The sequence below is a fragment of the Micromesistius poutassou genome, assembly GCF_964030765.1.
Source record: "Micromesistius poutassou genome assembly, chromosome: 12".
Classification (NCBI taxonomy): Eukaryota; Metazoa; Chordata; class Actinopteri; order Gadiformes; family Gadidae; genus Micromesistius; species Micromesistius poutassou.
In genome coordinates, this window is record NC_140282.1 from 10,701,109 (window position 1) to 10,708,608 (window position 7,500).

The 7,500-nt window shown below is 50.7% G+C and overlaps 1 long non-coding RNA gene across 1 annotated transcript in view; it reads right to left on the bottom strand.

Moving 5' to 3' along the window:
* Positions 1 to 7,500, bottom strand: part of LOC311356022 — a 49,875-nt gene that overhangs the window by 28,357 nt on the left and 14,018 nt on the right. The window contains exon 2 of the long non-coding RNA XR_014637569.1: positions 3,961 to 4,003. This is a non-coding gene — a long non-coding RNA (uncharacterized lncRNA). The remainder of the gene's footprint in view (positions 1 to 3,960; positions 4,004 to 7,500) is intronic.

Here is a 7,500-nt window from a genome sequence, read left to right on the forward strand (position 1 = left end):
GTGTGTGTGTGTGTGTATGTGTGGTTGTGTGTGTGTGTGTGTGTATGTGTGTGTGTGTGTGTGTGTGTGTTTGTGAGTGAGTAGTGAGAGAGAGAGAGAGAGAGAGAGGCAGGGAGCAGATGCGACAGGCCAGAGTACAAACACAATGAGAGAGAAAAAAAACAGGAGACGGGGAGAGAGGGGGAGGGGGAGAGGGAGGGGGCGGGGGGAGGGGGAGGAAGTCAGGCACTGTGAAGAGAGGGAGAGGAGGGGGAGGGGGGGGAGGGGGGGGGGGGGCGGGCGGCAGCGGAAAGACGAAAATAAAAGCAGAGTGCGTTTGCTTTATGGCCGCCTGACTTTGTATCCTGAGGACATCTTTAGCTTTCTAACAACCGTCGCTCGCAGGCACACACGGCGCACAGCCCAACACTCAACAACCGCCGCTAGCTCCTAGCAATTAGCTCATAGCACGTAGCATGAGGCTTCTGGCGCGCTAACTCTCTCTAAAGGCGCACGGGTAAACATGGATAAAAGGAGAGGCAAAGGAAGGAGTAGAGCAAGAGCTGAAAAATGATATTGCTGGCGTATTATTGATGACCACACCCCCCCCCCTCCCCCTCCCTCTCTCCCCCCCCCCCCCTTCATTTTCACCCTATACTCTGACAGCAGCACTGGAAAGAATTATCTTCCGGCTCCAACACAATCTGTAGGTGTGCACGACGCAATTTATAGAGACACGCATCTTATACACAAACACACACACTCACACACACACTCACACTCACACACATACGCACACACACACACACGCACACACACACACACACACACACACACACACACACGCACACACACACACACACACACACACACACACACACACACACACACACACACACACACATGCCATACGTTTACATACTGGTATGCATGTTCTGTTGTTGATTCAGTTGTCAGCTGCATGTGGGTGTGTGTGGGGTGTGTGTGTGTGTGTGTGTGCGTGTGCGTGTGCCGTGTGTGCATGTGCGTGTGTGTGTGTGTGTGGTTTGTGTCCAGGCGCTGAGAGGAGGGACGGCACTGAGCACAGCGGGGACCAGATAGAAATGCTGGCCCCACAACACACACGCGCACACACACACACACACACACACACACACACACACACACACATTTGCAGGCACACATAGGCACCCCCCCCCCCCACACACACACACACACACTTGCAGGCACACATAGGCACCCCCAAACACACACACACACTTGCAGGCGCACAACACGCACAGAAACACACATGCAAACTCACACACACACACACACACACAAACATACACAGGCACTAAGGTGCATACACACACACACACACCCCATAAGACAGAGAGAAATAAGGAGAGCGAGAGAGAGAGAGAGAGAGAGAGAGAGCGAGAGAGAGAGCGAGAGAGGGGTGGAGGGGCTATCTCTCTCTCACGTGTCCTGCCACACCGGCTGCCTGCTGCTCCTGACCTTCGAGATGTTTTTCTCTCTCTCTCTCTCTCTCTCTCTCTCTCTCTCTCTCTCTCTCTCTCTCTCTCGCTATGGCTCTCCCTTTATCTCTGCCTCCCTCCCTCCTCCCCCCCCCCTCTCCCTCTGCCCTCCCCCTCCCTCCCGTGCTCACTCACTCACCCCCAGACAGAGTGTGCTCCGCTCCGCGGCGGAGAGGGGTTTGTCATTAAAAGGCATTGCATTTCAGCCATCAGACAGATGGGGCGAGCTGGGCGAGGGCTGCTGCTCCTCCACTGCCTGGATGGCTGACTGACTGACTGACTGACTGACTGGCTGGGTGGGTGGGTGGGTGGGTGACTGGCTGGCTGGCTGGCTGGCTGGCTGGCTGGCTGGGTGAGGCTGCTGCTCCTCCACTGCCTGGATGGCTGACTGACTGAATGGGTGGCTGACTCGGTGGGTAACTGGATGACCGACTGGATGGGTGACTGACTGACTGGGTGGCTGGCTCGGTGGCTGACTGGCTGGCTGGCTGGCGGGAAGGCGGACTTACTGGGATGGTGACTGACTTACTGACTGGCTGGCTTCGGTGGGTGCTTGGCAGACTGGCTGCATTGAGAACCCGTATGTGTTACCTCTCTTTGACACACTGCCATGCGTCACACACACACACACACACACACACACACACACACACACACAGACTCACACGCTAAGACACACACACACACACACACACCACACACACACACACACACACACACACACACGCTAAGACACACACACCTTCAGTGTTCCTGGAGGCGTATAGTGTCAGTGTTTGTTGTTCGTAGCGGGTTAGGAGAATTCCTCCAAGTGTTATAGAGATCTGGACCCCAGACCCAACACACAACACCAGACACGGGGACTTCCTGTCCAGTAGAGCCTTTTACTTTACAGCATAATGACCTAATCTCTCTTTATAGGGAACAAATGAATGCATAAACCCCACAGGGTTCAAGAGGTATACACGAACAATGACCCAAACACACCCTAGCACGCACATGCACCAACAACAGGTACACAAAATGTCTTCTTTCAAGGATATGATGCACCACTTTTAATGACGCTGTCGTTGTCTTTCATTTCCCTGCGCTCTGCCTGTGTCTCTCGCCCAGCCTATCCCTTTGGGCATTGAGGAGTTGATTCTCTCTCTCTCTCTCTCTCTCTCTCTTCTCTCTCTCTCATCTCTCTCTCTCTCTCTCTCTCTCTCTCTCTTCCGAGCCACAAATGTCTGCTAATTACAGCGTAGAGCTGCTTGGACGGGCTCTTTTTTTCCCCCAAGTGCTCAGATAAGCTTGTTGTCTACAGAGCCAAGACAGAAGCAGTCAAGCGCCACACTGTGACCATCACTACCACCACCACCACCACCACCACCACAGACCGCCCGGCCAGCCAGGCCTGGGCCCAACAAAACCCCCACTCAGACCTCTGCAGCAATCGCCGATCAGCAGCCCCTTCACCTCGGATAACAGAGAGGGAGATCTGCCTGTGTGGGTGGGAGTGGGTGCCAGAGGTGAGGAGCAGTAGGTGGTGGGAGGCATTCTTGAGCGAGGTGGCACACCCCTCGGAGATCCGTTTAAACCTGCTCTCGGGGAAAACTGATCCTTTATGGTTCTCGTGGCACGCTCACAATGTGCACTTAGGCTGCTAAGTCGAGAGAGATACGAAGAGGGTGGAAAAAAAATGCAAGTCATTGTCACCGGGCAAAACAACAAACTGACACCTCGGCCAGTGAGTGTGTGTGTGTGTGTGTGTGTGTCTGTGTGTGTGAAAGCCAAAGCCTTGAGGACACAACCACACCCCTGATAAAACTAGAGAGATCGAGAAAGAGAAAAGGAAAGAGAGAAAAAGGGAGAGACTAAGAGAGATCCACCCTGCGCACATTCATACGCGTCGACAGCTAGAGAGCAGCGGAAAGCGTTGCGTTGCGTTGCGTTCATTCAGCTCTCGCCCCGCGGGCCAGAGCGTTACCATCCGCCTGCGTTGGGTTTGCGGCTCGGAACAGATAACCAACTCAAAGACGTTTATTAGGGGCGCACGCTTCACACAATATTCTGATTAGAATAGGAGAAATCTAATTAATTGCTTGATTCACTGAATGAACCCCGGAATTTGTAATGTAATCAAAACAACTGCTTTTCAAGGGGGCTCTTGTTAAATTTAATTGGTGGAGGGGGAAGCGGGGGTCTTGGTAGAAAGGGAGAAAAAACGTAGCACTGGTTGAATGGAAATTAAATTAAGCCTTAAACTAAAAGAGTCAGGCGGTGGTACCTGTTGTACCAAAACAACAAGGAGAGGCAGAAGTGTGTGAAAACATGTTTGTAGAGTCAAGCGCCGTCTATTGTTCGATTCCGCAGGAGACGGTAGCGCGGCGGCTGAAACTCAGACGGAACGTCCTGCGAATTAAACGACGGACAACAACGACATGCAAACATCGGAGAACATACGAGTGTGCACACTCACTGTCAGAGATGTCTTCAAGTCCTGGACATTACTGCTGTAAAACCTGCAACGCAAGCACAGAAACACAAAGACATGATGAGTATATAAGGCAGAAGAAGAAGAAGAAGAAGAAGGAGAAGAAGAAGGTAAACATTGCATAGCATAGTTTGGCATAGTCTTAGCGGTTCCGGGTTCGAACCCCAGTGTCCGGCGTTCTACCTGCAGCCAGGCGCCCCCTGACCCCTCTACCTGCTTCCTTAATGACATCTATAGTTCACCGTTAAGCTAACAGCGTGCCCTACATGTAGATAACGAAGCAGCGAGGCCCAGGACGTGGTCCACGCTGGGACACGCTGGGACTACTTCTCTGGTAAGCGAGGGGGTTTATGTTTTTTGGTTTCACTTCATCCCAGCGATAATGGCCGTGGTTTCCCCCGCCAGAAGCCGGGGGCCCCGTGGGTCCCGCGGGGTCCGGGTATCAAAGCCTGTACCCCCCCCCCCCCCAACTCCCCCCCGCCCCCGCCCCAAGCCCAGCCCCCCCCCCCCCCCCCCCACTCACTTACGGTCAACTGACACTTCAAACAAAACCCACTGTGACGTCCCGGGCACAGCTGCGGCTGGCCGCGCACACGCTCGCCTGCCCACGCACCACACACACACACAGACACATACGGTACACACACACACACACACACACACCATGGAGACACATATTCACAAAGAATGACAGACACGCACACACACATAACACAGAGACAGATATTCTCACACACACGCACACCTCAGAAACAAAGATATTTCCACTAACTCACACAGACACACAGACACACACTCTCTCTCTCTCTCTCTCTCTCTCTCTCTGTCTCTGTCTCTCTCCCACTCCTACAGTGTGTGTTTTCCTGCAGAACCAGTTAGCAGGAGAGGGATGCAGACTGAGGGAGAGAAGAACAAGAGACTCTCCTCCTTGTCGAGAACCGAGAGATGATGAGGTTCTCACGGCACGTTCTCCTCTGGGAACCTCACGTGCGTGCGCACACACACACACACACACACACACACACACACACACACATAACCCCGAGGAACGCTCAGCTCAGAGGCGACACAGACACATGTGCAGGAGCGCTGAGGCACAGGGCTTGGAGTGGGTTAAGCCCCCCAGGCGGACCACCGCGATACACACCAAGGTGGATGAGCTGGGGAACAGCAGCCAGCGCCACACTGTCACGCTCATGTAATGTGAGCACACACACACGCACGCACTCGACGTGCATAGACACACACACACACACACGAATGGGGATACACAAGCACGTGAAGATACACACACACCATCACTTACACACACACACACACACACACACACACACACACACACACACACAAACAGATGACAATAAACACACACACATGAATTTGAAATACAAAAGCACATGAAGATACACACACCCACACAAATACACACACACACACACACACAGAAAAAGATGAAAATAAACTCACACAGATACGGATGGGAATGCATAAACACATGAAGATATACACACACACACATACAAGTGCGCACACACATACCCACGTGTGCACACACACACACACACACTCACACCCAGACACAAACAGATAACAATAAACAAACGCACGCACACACACACACACACACGAATGGGAATACACAAATGCAAGGACAAACAGGTCAAGATACAAATACAAACACGTACAAACAGGAAGGAAAAACAAAAGAAGAAAGGGAAGAGGACACTATTTCATTTGGCGATTCCAAGGAACGACAGGGTTGTGTAACACCTGCTCAAACACAAACAAACATTCACAGACACCACACACACACACACACACACACACACACAGAGACACACGCACACACACACACACACACACACACACACACACACACACACACACACGCGTGTTTACCCATGAGAGGCGCATGCATGTATTGAGAGAGGAGTAACAGAGGAAATGTGTTTTGGGGGAGATAACACGGAACACACCTGGAGTACAGCACTGGGAATGTGCTGGAAGTCTTTAATGATATGTTTTAACATTTAGAGACGCGGTTTGATGAGAAAAACTGATCTGCAGCCTTTCCTGTAACTAAGTTTTGTTTTGTTCCTTGCTTAGGAAACACACACACACACACACACAGGCACATAAACATACAAACACACACACATACACACACTTCAAATCATCCAAAGCTAATCCCAGGGTAATGCTATCTCCCTCCCCCAACAAATGAAGTTGAGCAGCAGATGTGTCTCACGATGCTCAGATCTCCCAGTCTCTCTACAGCCCCCAGTGTGTGTGTGTGTGTGTGTGTGTGTGTGTGTGTATATTTGTGTGTGTGTGTGTGTGTGTGTGTTAAAGTGCAACTTGAAGTTATACAGACACACACTCTCACACACACACACACACACACACACACACACACACACACACACACACACACACACACACATCAGCGCACACACATGCACTTATCAGGGCACACACACACAACCCGGCACACATCTGTCAATTCATCTGCATACATCAGTGAGCAGGCATCAGAACAGCGATGATCTATCCATAATGGCCCCTCTAATCACCCACAAGATGACAGAGAGTGTGAGTGCAAGTACATGCACACACACACACACACATGTTGGAGGGTGTACATATATGCACTTTTTTACACACACACTTAAAGTGAGTTCAAAAATTTAAATAGATACTGAATAAAAAAATCCATCCATATGAAAAAATAAAACACACACACACACACACACACACACACACACACACACACACACACACACACACCAAATCAAACACACACACACGCCTTTTTACACTTTTGCTTGCATACATATAAAACATACACACACGGTAAAGTAATCCATATACACACTTGTGGGAGGGTGTTCATATTTTGCATGCACACACACACAAACACACACACACACATACACATGTCACACTTAAAAGTAGACAAGTGCAGACAAAAAACAGACACATCATATAGAACAGCCCACGCATACACCGAGAGCTTTGATTCGTGGACACGGTAATGATGATGAGAGGAAGGCATAGAGAAATTAAAAGAATTCAGCACAACTGAGGGAGGGAGAGAGAGAGAGAGAGAGAGAGAGAGAGAGAGAGAGAGAGGGGGGGGGCTGTGGGAAGAAGTATGGGAGAACCAATAGCCCGCCATCATTTACCTGAGTTCCTTTGAGCCTTAATTCAGTGGATTAACACCCCGTATCCCTCCACGCACACAAACAAACAGTCACACACACACACACAGCCGAACAGCACATAACAACAAGTAACTGAGGAAAACTGGAAGAACTGACGCCCTGGAAAAGCTTATTTTGGCTCTGTGCTAATGTGGCGGAAGCGTGACGGTCCTAATAAAGAGCCATTGTAAATATCCCATGTACAGCGAACTGTCTCAACAAACCTGTTTACCCAGGAATGAAACCACACCATACGGTAAGGAGTACTCTGTTTAATCCCAGATGGGAAATTAGTCGTCACTTCGGAGAAAAGAAGCAGCAA